Consider the following 12504-nt stretch of genomic DNA (forward strand, 5'->3'; position numbering starts at 1 on the left):
TTTATGAAAGAATAATTTCGAACAATCAGCGAACGATCTCAAGACACAAGTTATAAGTGTAAAACTCAGCAGGTCTAGCAGCATCTGTGGGAAGAAAGCAGAGTTAATGTTCCGAGTCATTCATCAAATGAGGTTCTAACGAAGGGCTCGGAACGTTAACTCTGCTTTCTTCTCACAGATGCTGCTAGACCTGCTGAGTTTCACCGACATTTTCAGTTTTTGCTTCAGATCTCCAGCATCCGCAGTTCTTTGTTTTATTCAAAACTCCTAGAACCCGGGAAAGGTCAGGTTCCAGGGACCTTTGAGGAAAGTAAGTTAAAATGAAATTGTGCCAAGTTCTCTTGGTTGGTATTGTAACAATGACGGTACTTGTACCCATAGTAAGCGTTTATGCGATCTAAAAACTACACTCATTGAATACGGAATTTGGACAAAAAATAGATTTGGCAACACTCGACATCTTACTCCTGAGTAACAACCTACAGGCTAAGCCCCTTCGAGATAGCGTAGCTGGCAGCTTACCACGTGACTTCAGTCGGTGACATGCTTTCTTCTCATAGCACAGACATTACCGCCCTCACCACCCTGTAACCTGTCACCTCTTTGACATGTAATTATTCCCTGTGTGCTGTCACAATAAAATTTATATCATTGTTAGTGTTAAACTGTAACACTCAGTATAATATAGGCAATGTTTGGGTAATATCGCCTATTTAAACTAAGTGTAAATTACAGACATCCATAGCAAGAGATGGCAGATTAGTACCTGAACAGTGTATCGAGTTTTGACTGAACAGTTAAAAAGGATCGTTCTCCGAGCGTATAATTTTCTCACAACAGAGAAACTCACAAATGATCGAGGACGGAGTTACCTTGTGGAAGAAAGGACAAAGCCTCAGCTGTAAATTAGGTTTTTGAAAAAGTTCCCAAATGAGCAAATTACTGGGACTGACGTTTTTGAACACTTTCAGTGTTATGAAACTGACCCTTCTCTTTTTTAACATTACCTGCCCTTTGGCCTGACCTGCAATGTTACTAATTGTGGCTTTGGTTGACTTGCTAAGATTATGACATATTTCCTATTTGACGTGTTCTATCATTTTATTCGTAACCAGTAAGTACCGCATAAAGGACGCTGGATTTTAAGTCCCTCATTAGAGTAAGAACTTTTAACCTTTGCTGAACACAGCTAACGAATGTGTTCTTAACAAAGATAGTGCAAGTGCTAAACTATGAATGTCCTAATTTCTGACGTTACTTGGTATTTTCAGTTGAAGTGGATGATGACATTGGTAGTAAACTTCTCATCTTGAGTCTGTTGACTTTGACATTCATTCCAATTTCGTTAAATGACACTGGGCGCGTTTTTTTTTAATGGACCCGTTTCTGCATGTACAACGCTAAAAATCAGCAGAGTTCCACGATCGCGTAAACCTAAAGTCGAAAATTGAATGGACCAAATTCAACACCCGTGTCTTCTAATTGATTAATATGCAAAGGATTCAAAGAATGGGGATACCGATGTAATGTATGACTACAGTAGGTTTTAAAATATCAAGACGATAGACATGATTACAAACCAAATTTAAGCACAACTCCAAATAATCAAGATCTTCTGTATAACCGTAGAATAAACACATTGCTGGTTTGGTAATTAATACTCAACGTAAGGTGAAGTCGCCATTGTCCTAATACTCAATGTGTACAAATTAATATTAAACAAGAAAATGAAGGCTAAAGGTTTTCGAAGTAAATCGAAAAGGCAAAATATCAAATAATTTGGTCTGCATATTCTAAAGTATTCAAAATACTTCTGAATCTATCCCATCATTGTTACATTATTAATGTTCGGTGGTTCAGAATTTCGCTGTGATTCTGAATCCACTAAGACATTTGATCTCATCTTTTCAATTTGCTCAAAAAAATTAAAGAATCTGGTAGTTTCTATCCTGAGAGAAACACTCCACAGAGGCTGCCTGATCTGTCAAGTATTTTCTGCTTTTCAGATTTTCAGCAGTGATTTGGGAACCAAGTTTGAACGGAAAATATTTAACAAAGCTTTTGGTAGGACAGCACAACGAGCCCTGAGATCACAATGTACTGAAAAATTGAATTTGAAAACTCCCAGATTAAATTATTTCCGAAATAAGCTATTTATGTAAGTGAAGTGAATCTATACAGCTGGGTATCCGAAAATTGTGAAAAACGCACACCTGGTTATAATTGAAAATAAGAAAAGGAATTTAACAGATCAAACCTCACAACATAATAATTCAAGCCGACTATTTCTTGTGAATGTTGTATCAGTCAGATGGAGGGTGGATATTTGGCCCTTGAAAATAGAATACTTTTCCATTACTTCCACCTAGTGTTAGTATCAATACTTCTAAGTCAAATATAGACTATAAGTATTTCAAGTTTTAAACTTGAAATATTTACTGCAGAACAGGAAATACATATATTCCCCATAAAGCCACATGTGAAGAGGACGCACATTATTTACACTGAAGCTCACTGGAAGTAATCATCCTCAAGTGACCATGTAGAAATCAGTGTACTTTCTGTGGAATATAAGATCTCTTGGCCTCTTTCGCACGTCTTGTCGTTTCTTTACATTACATGGATTTTATTTTCATTCAAGATATACACAGGATTGCAGACTAGCTTTGTGGAGCTGGACTGCATCAAAATCAGCTGCAACCTGCAATTGTATATTTTTTTCCCTTTTAAGATCGTTTTTAAAAGTTCCACATTAAGGATTTATAAAATGAATCTTCCCAATATTTCACATCAAGCCTGGGACTGGCTCAAAAGAGGGTCCATTCCCTCGCAGTTCCACGACTGCACGAAGCTATTCGCTCCAAAATAAAATGCATTCTCTAGTTGTTTGATATCTGTAAAGGCATTGTTAGTAATCGTTCAAACTGCTTAAATATAAACGTTATATAAATATGGTTTTGTAGTAACACAAATTTACTCGACTTTTGTGAGTTCACACTGAAACTCATTTAATAAAGTTAAAGAAAGTGTGAAAGTGGAATAGGTTATTTTACAATTGCGGGCTCCTTGAATATTCAGAATGGGGGTATTCCTTTGCTGCAATTAGTAACAACTAAACTCGTTAAAGTTTAAGTTCTAAGAAAAATAGTTGGCAGTTGGTATTTCTTACCAAGTGCGTGCAATAGGGCGCAGGGGAGGTTAGATATATATGTATACACATAGTTGGTATCGGGATCTAGTGATAGGTGTGCCAGCATTGGGGTTGGTAATGGCCTTCATAGACATAGCTACATCTGTATATTTTATGTCTTGGATGGCAGTTCGGTAATAATACATACCAATGATATTTTAACAGCAATCGGCATAAACTAAATGGCTATTTCATCCATTGAGTTGTGAAAAGATTTGCTGAAAAAGTGCGACAATGTTAATCTGCTGTGAAAACTGCAAATTTAATAGGATTAAATCCCATTTGTTATAAATCGATATAACATGATATGACCCTTGTACGTGACTGTTCGCAACTGCGGCTTATACTACCGATTACACTCGTCAAATTCCCCAATAACCTCCCACCCCAGCCAACATCTTATTATTCTTTAAATATAGCTTAACATATTGCACGATCAGAAACTACGCAATCATAATGTAATTAAAATGTCTAAAACAGTTTGATACTTAAATAAGGAAGCCTAAGGTATACTTTTCTGTTGCTAAAAGTTAGTATAACATGCTTCTGGTTAATACATAATTCAATATAAACTCATGCAGTCACAAGGACGCCATCCAACTAGCATAGTCGCAGATTAAAATGTCCATTGATTATATAATAAAGATGGCGGAAAATATGTCCCTTTAGTTTTCAATAACTCGTGAAATATTCAGTTCTAGATGATTGTTTCCGGCCCTACACTAATTATATATGAACTATTGAGATAAGTAAACGGAGAAACAAAAGGCCATCTGGCCAATTGAACTTTTCTTTAAGAGAAGATAAAGAAGCTGCCACTTTAATTTTATATACACATATTCAAAGACCTCTTCTTCCTGTGTAAAAAATATAATTATCCTTACAGAAATAGAATTTAAGGTTTTCTTGAATAATAATACGGAAATCTGGATGATTCCTAAGGCTCATCCCCTCCAACCAGTCCATTATTAGTACAGAAGGATATATTTAATGATTCACAAAATGGCAACATTAAAATATCCATTGAAAGAAATGATGGATGTTTCCTCATAGCTACTAGCTGTGCAAAATATCAGGGCGTAAGTCACTTTCTGTTATTTCTGATAATTTGTAAAAACTCTTAAACTGGTGTCGAGTGGCAATCCTGTTACAGGTACAAAAGAACGAGGTGACCACTACGTTCTGATCAACAGACAGTGGGCTAATCAGGTAACTGAGAAACATGCAAAATACTTTGCACATTAGGCATGTAGAGTTCGGCTTGGGTTTCTTAACATCAACCTGAGGACAATGACTCCTTTACAGGAGCATTCGGCAAAGGGAGTGATTCCTGCAAAGAACTTTAGAGTTTAACCAGAAGCAATCTTACATAAATGGTCCAGTCACAACCCCTTTATGTCTGTCACCATTGGAATGAGGTTTGACCGTTTCACCTACACGTCACAGGGTCGCGGCTGATTCAAAGTTTAATAAGCTAAAGTTCATTTTTAAATTCTTGCGAATTCCCGACCTTTCAAAGGGATGACGTGAAAGCTTATGATGTAGTTACTTACAATTTTGTTCTCTGAAAGTATTTGTTTGAAGTTCCTACCAGTCACTTCCTTTCTCATTTTATTGTGACCTGTGTAATCTCCTGCACTACAGCAGTGACTACCTTTCCATTTACTTCATTGGTTATAAAGCACTTTGGGTCGCTTTTAAAAGTCGTTAAATAAATGCAAGTTCTTTGTGATGTATCCTGTCGATATTTGAGTGTGTAAGGTATGTCGCCTGACTTAGATTTTCTAACCAAACAGGAATTCTGCTAGTACAGAGGCTTTAAATCTTCACGCCCATCTGGTGTGGATTTATTTTTAATCTCCCACATCTCTGAGTTACTACCACCAAATTTTGACTCTCTTATTTGTCCAGAGGTGTAATGAAATGTTTAAGCCTATCAGAAAGACCCCCACCTCTTGACCTCAGTAATGAACTGCTTGATGTGGCCGAGTGCATTGACTTGAGGTGTAACTGGGATGTTATTTAAACCCTGGGTTCCGGAGGCATTTCACTGTCTGGCTGGTGGACTGTGAGGGGTTAACGATACACTGGAAGTGCCTGCCTGGCTGCAGTGTTCCAAATAAGTGAATATCCAAGAATGCCATTAATTTTCTTCGCCATTACGGGGCACACACAGACACTCACTACAAAGTCTCGCCGTCTTAGGGCTGTGCACTTTAGATGATTGGTTTCACCCTTGTACACCTCTCAAACCCAGAATTCAGACAGAGGTTAAAGCGCCTCTTTTAAGAGCTTTCCCTACCGCACGTTCAGAAAAGTTTGCAACATTGTAGGACTTCAGACGAATTAGTTCTGTTTCAGTGCATTCTTAGCGATGTGCCTGACTCAGAAACACAAGCAGGCGAAACTGAAAAGGGGATATTTGCAAAATATTGATTGGATTGTGAATAAAGTTTGCAGTTTGCTCGGCGTAGCCTACTTGTTGACGCTGGAGGAAATGATGCAGCTGATAGTCTCTGATGCTCAATAAATTTTCCTCTAACAATACTGCAAAAACTGGTTGTCTGTCTATAGGCACCCTCTACTTGTAACTCGGTTCTGACTTGGCCATGGGAGAATATTGCCGGACTTGTCTGATGAAGATCGGTTCAGTTAAGACTTGATTGCAGGTGAATGTAGAAGCTAAGCCACGTGATCTCATTTGATTAGTTCTGATTCATTTATTCAATGAAGATTTTCCGCTTGTCATCGGCCATTGAATAGGGGTCTTTGTGTTTCAGTCCCGGGCATAGTCTCACGATTCCACGCGTAGCACTGGACGTGTATCTATTCCTCAGCAATAGACAGTTCCCCTGTTCAAAATCTATTAGCACTTAATCCACATGAGATGAGGGGTATGGATTATTTACACAATGGCCATGATTACTAATCACAGAATAAAATCAACTGAGTTCTGCTTCCCGTTTAAATTCACGTATGCCTAGGCCTTGTTAGGGCTTGGGCATTTTATCACGAGTGACTGAGTCCTTGGGAATGTTTTAATCATTATATAGAACTCCAGCTCGCTCCTTCTCTCTGTACATGAAAAGGAAGTTGTAGTCTCATATCAGGCCTTTACATTCAACAACTAAGGATCTCTAATGATGGATGAGAGGAGTGAATGCCATGAAACAAACCATAGAATGGCTTAAAATAAAGCGAACAGAGGCTTAAGCTATATTAAATTACCCCGATTAGAAATCCTGGGTCTAGTCAAAGGCTGTCGGAGAGGCTGGGAGTCTGAGAGGACTGCTGTTCAGCACCGGGGAGAGGGTCAGGAGGTGAATGGAGTTCACAGGGCCTCTTCTATTCTTATGCTAACGCCGAATACATGTACTAATGCTTACTGGCCTGGAAATATAAATGGTTCTGCCTTAAACCCTCCAATAATCCCCGCCGGTGTTTGTAAGGGGGTTGTGGGGGGTGGGGGGGGGTGGGGGGGGGGGGAGGTTGGGGGGTGGGGTGGGGGCGGAGAGCGGAGAGAATGCTGGTCTGTAGCTAATTGCTGGTCGCTTGCCCTTCTAATATTTGCCAGACTGATGCATCGCTCTAGCTTCTGCGCGCCGTTCTGGGGGTTGTTGAGTTGTGGATATTGTCTGTAAACCTCAATTCAGACTTTTAGAATGGCGACGTCTTCCTGCATCGGTCACTGGCTCGTCGCAATTATGATTTTTACAAGACACTATTAAATGCATTCTCCCCACAATAATGCACATGGTTACGAAATAATTAGGTGACTTGTCCAGATTTCCGCGCCATTGTCTTGGTAACAACCACAGTCATCAATATTACAAACCATTCATTCATAAGGGGGAGAAACTGGCATACCTTTCTAAAAGAGGACGAACTAAATATCAACGAATTAAAGATACACGAGTCCCTTCATCAGAAGGCTGTAGGGCTCGACTCCGTTTGCAATCCTTTCAAAATCCCATTCAATTGCGTTCATTAAAACAGTGCAGCTTAATTCAGTCTCATCGCTTTGAACCTATCAAAGGATTTTTTTTTGCTTTGGGCTGAGGTTAAAAGATTGCTGACTGATAAATAGAAAATGTTGCTGTATAGAGCAAATTAGCAGAGAAATCATCGGGAGAGCGGGGGCACTGTGATTTTAACAAATTAGATTAATGACACCGTACAATGGATTGAAGGGGGTTTCGAACACAGCCACCAAATCTCTGTGAACTGTACCTCTCCCATATGCAGCACATTGTAGGATAGATTTTCAAAGGATTTCTCGATGACCTCCTCCCAAAGACTGCTGCTGATCCAAAGCTTTGATTCGCTAGAAGAAAACGCAGCGAAAATAATTTCAGTTTATTCAGCAAAACGTTTAACTTTTGCATGGTGCAGTTGGACTCTCAAATTTAAACACGCACTAGTTATCACCTATCGCACTTACATATACTAACACTCATTCCCTTACATTTCGACACACTAACTCTCCCTGTATTAAGCTCATTTTCATTCCCTTACACATACGAACTCTCGCTCCCTTACACTTAAACTAACCGTCATTCACTAACGCATTTCCTCTCTCTCACACAAACTTCCATCCTCTTAACAGACACACTAACTCTCGCTCTCTTACACTTACGCTAACTCTCCTCTCAGTTAAACTCACACACATTAACTCATTTCCTTGCGAACAATAAGTCTCATTCTTTTAAAAAAACCCAGAAAGAACTGCAGTCGCTGTAAATCAGAAACTGCTGGAAAAGCTCAACAGGTCTGGCTGCATCTGTGCAGGGAAATCAGAGTTAATGTTTCGGGTCGAGTGACCCTTCCTCAGAACAGATGCTGCTAGACCTGCTGAGCTTTTCCAGCAAGTTCTGTTTGAGTCTCATTCTCTTACAAATACTCTCATGGAAAAATACTAGTTCTCACCCCCTTACACAATTCTCACTCCCTTACACGTACGTCAGTTATCATTTCCTTAGGCACTCATACAAACTCATTCTCACCTGCAAGAATTACATCCTCACCCGAATTTACGGGGACCATTGAGTCTAAAATGTTTACATTGGGCGGAGAAATGAAGCTTGACAAAGTTAAGAATTTATTTGCAGTGCTCTGTATTTAAGTGATAGAACTTCGCATCTTTTTCTCCTCAAACTTCAGAAATTTCAAAGAAGGCAAAACTACAACGTCAGCAACGACAAAACCTACATTTACACATATATAACAGTAAAGCTTTGATATGTATCTCTCACGTTCCAAGACAGAGTGCCACTAGCCGCAGGTGTGACGGTATATGACCTATAATATTGCACTCGCCCTGGCTACCACTGTACCACGACCACCCCCAGTTTACGCCAACACTCCACTCCATGGATTTATTTGATACGTGCGTTATAACGTTCTCTTTTAACATTTATCTGTGCAGGATGGAAGGGAGACCAGGATTATTGATGATGTCCCTTTGTTTTGTAAACATTTCCTTTTGATATTGCCCATCACAGGGAAATTACTGCTATGCATTAAAACAAGTAACTAAACATCTCTTAAGGTTTGAAGCCATCATTGAGCCGTATGCTCCCAATAGAAGGGCGAAATATGCCAAATTACACATGCTTATCAGACCTGTTATTAAGGGCTCTTATGGCAAAATGCTCTTGTTGAAAGGTAACACAAAAGGGCCTGGAAGCTGCATTTATGTCGAGCAAGCACCTCAACCAGGCAAATGGAGAGCGTTTAACTCATTATCTCCTCTGTGTACAGGAAGCCAAATCCCACACACTTACATTTATCAAACTTCAAAGGAAATCATTACTGAAAAGTACAATCTCTCTCCCGCCAACTACATGTGCCTTGTCCCTCTGATCTTAACAATTAAAAATGTCTTTAAACAATTTAGATGTCTCAAATGCTTCATGTTGTTGACGAGGAGAAGCCAGCAGATTTGACTGGTCTGTAACTTATATCTGTTCCTTCCTTATTAGATCATCCACATTGTCTCAGAATCGTGTGGTTAAAAAAATAATAATCCATAAACATATAGATGATAATGGAATAGTTTAGGTTAGATGGGCTTCAGATTGGTTTCACAGGTCGGCGCAACATCGAGGGCCGAAGGGCCTGTACTGCGCTGTAATGTTCTATGTTAACAGAGAAGTGCTTTTAGAAACTATGTTCGCAGTTATTCACTGCTAGGTAAGCTTAATTTATTGTGTCTGTCCCTCCCATGCATTGGCTTGCAGCTATCCTTTAGCAGCTTTGGTACAGAGATATGACTGAAAGGGTTGAATTGGATCCTGAGACTAACCCGAAACTGATAAGTCGAGTTCTGGAAAAATTACAGGCCAGGATGGAGAGAGCGAAAGCCTGTGCGGCTTCTTAATATCATCATATGGCTTTGCCAGAAAAGGAGTGAAACGCGATCATTTTTTTTAAAGTCACGTCGCAAACATCTAGCGGTCTTCACATGAATGTCTTGGAAGCGCCGTCGCTGTCGTTCGCTAAGCAAATGCACCATTCATCTTGTACTGAGCAAATTTTTCAGAAATATATTAAAGTCTGGCAGTTGCTTTTGATGGTGTCAATAAAGGGAGGGGTATTGGTTGAAATAATTCTCTGCTCAAAAATAACGCAGTGGCATCTCTCAAAGCCGACCTGAAGGACAAATCGGTTCTCAGTGTAATGTCTCATCTGACATACGGTAACTCCCATAGTGCAGCAGCTTTTCAGAACAGCATTGAAGTGCAAGGCTAGTCTATAGCTCCAAATCGTTAGGCCCACGCTGCTCTGACTCGTAAACATGAACGCTACCGCTTGAAGCAAGTTAACTCAATTAAGTGAATACTTTTAATCAACCTGTTCTGGCACAGGTCTGCGGCAGTTGGAACTTGAACTCGGGCCTTCTAAGCTAGAAATAGGAAAGCTACCACTGTGCCACAAGATCACGAACACAACTACATTTCGCTTAAGTGCTAGGCATAGAATTTGAATATTCATCCACAGCCCGCAGGCCAGCTGTTGAAATTTAAACGTAATTGTTAAATGTGGGATATAAAGTTGGTTTCAGTGATGGTGTCTGAAAACTACCACTTATTGTTGGAAGAACCCATCTGGTTTACTTTTCTGCTTTGGGACCCTGCAGCGTTCTGGACTCAATATTGAGTTCACCAACTTCAGGGCCTGAGCTCTCCCATGTCCTTACTCCAACCCCCACACACCAGGCCTTGTTATCACAACCCATTGTTAGTATCTAACAGTCTCCATTAACTATTCACCCTCTTAGCCAGATCGTTGTCCATTCTTTTGTCTGTCCAACTGTTGGTCACTCTCTTTCTGCTCTATCCCCACCAATAGTTTACTCCATACTCCTCCACCACCCTATCTTCTGCATAAAACCCGACATATCCCTAGCTACCATCAGTTCTGAGGAAGGACTGGAGAAGTTAACTCTGATTTCTCTCCACAGATGCTGCCAGACCGACTGAACTTTTCCAGCAATTTTTGTTTTGGTTCACTAAATGCCTTTAAGAAGGGAAATCCATGATCCTTACTCTGTCCAGACATTCTAGCAGGTTAACTCTAACCTGGCCCTGTAAAGCCTCCCTGTTGGAGTGCAATTATGGATGAGCAAAAATCCTGGTCTTTTAAGTGACACCCACATCCAATGAAATAATTTAAACAACCTTACATTTATATAGCACTTCAAACTTAGTAAATCCACATACGATAGTTCACAAGAATGATTATCGAGTACAGTTTGACATCAAACCACAATAAGAAACAATAGAACAGACGATGTTGATTTCAGGACTATCGAAAAGAGGGGAGAGGAAGATGGGGAATTCTTGATTTTAAGGCCAAAGCAGCTGAAGACATCGCATATCATCCATGGTAATGTGAATAAAATTGGGCCTGTGCAAAGGCCAGAATTGGCCAGTGTAGAGAGAATTGCAGGGCTGAGGAGCTTACTGTGCTGGAGAGATGAAAGTCATGATGGGATATGAAAACAAGGGTGAGAATTTTAATATTGAGAAATTGCTCAATTGGGAGCCAACATGGGCTATTTGTTACAGGGATAATGGATGGTTGCAACTTGATAGAAGTTATGAGTTTCAGAGATTTGGATGAATTCATAATTTACGGACAATGCAGGTGGGGTTTGAGGACACCATTGGAATAGTCAAGTTTAGGGGTAACAAAGGCATGGATTATGGTTTCAGCAACATGAGCTGAGGCAGGTCTTGAGGCATATGATGATGCAGAAGATGAAGTATGTGGTCTTAGATGCTGGAAAGCATCTAAGATTGAAAGCTCCTTTCAGGGTCAACTAGGGTGCTAAATTTGTGAATAATTTCACCTCACTGTCAATAGTGCTCAGGGAGGGAGATGAGGAAGGAGAACTTACTGATGTTGCAATTACAAAGGATGTAATTGATGACTTTGATAAGGGCTATGTCAGTGCTTTGGCAGGGCTGGAGCCTGACTGAAGGGTTTTTAAAGTGAAATTGCAGGAAAAATGTACAGATTTGGGAGATAACAACATATTCAAAGATGTTGGAGTGGAAAGGAAAGCTGCAAATGCAATGGTAGTTTGCAAAGATAGAATGTTAAAGAGTGCTGTTTTGAAGACAGATGTAATGATGGCACAATTCATGGGAGGTGTCAGTACTGGAAGAGAGAGAATGCTAAAAATATTAATTAACAGAGCATCTCGCTTGTATAGAAGACATTTCCTCTTTAAACACGTATGCCACCATTTTGTATTTTAAAAACACATTTAAAATAAATTAATTTATTTGTGTTTGCTTTGTACTTAATTCAAAAATAGAAGCAGTCACTTGGAGATTTCTCAATTCTTCATTAAGAATCAAACCTTATTTCAATGAAACAACAACGTTTTAATGAGAAATTTCCTGTAATACACCTAAGCTGGAGTGATATTTAAGTTCATTTCTGAGTTCATACAAATAAATGAAATCAGGACTCAGTGTGTTGCTTCCTACTCTTGCTCATTCATTTCTAAGATCCAAACACTGTGGAATTCAAGACAACAAGGTGCAGGGCTGGGTGAACACAGCAGGCCAAGCAGCATCGTAGGAGCAGAGAGGCTGATGTTTCGGGCCTAGACCCTTCATCAGAAAAGGGGGAGGGGAAGGGGGTTCTGAAATAAATAGGGAGAGAGTGGGAGGCGGATAGAAGAGGGATAGAGGAGAGGATAGGTGGAGAGGAAACAAACAGGTCGAAGAGGCGGGGATGGAGCCAGTAAAGGTGAGTGTAGGTAGGGAGTTAGGAAGGGGATAGGTCAGTCCAGGGAGGAC

The sequence above is a fragment of the Rhincodon typus genome, chromosome 33 (assembly GCF_021869965.1).
Source record: "Rhincodon typus isolate 14 chromosome 33, sRhiTyp1.1, whole genome shotgun sequence".
In the NCBI taxonomy this organism is placed as follows: Eukaryota; Metazoa; Chordata; class Chondrichthyes; order Orectolobiformes; family Rhincodontidae; genus Rhincodon; species Rhincodon typus.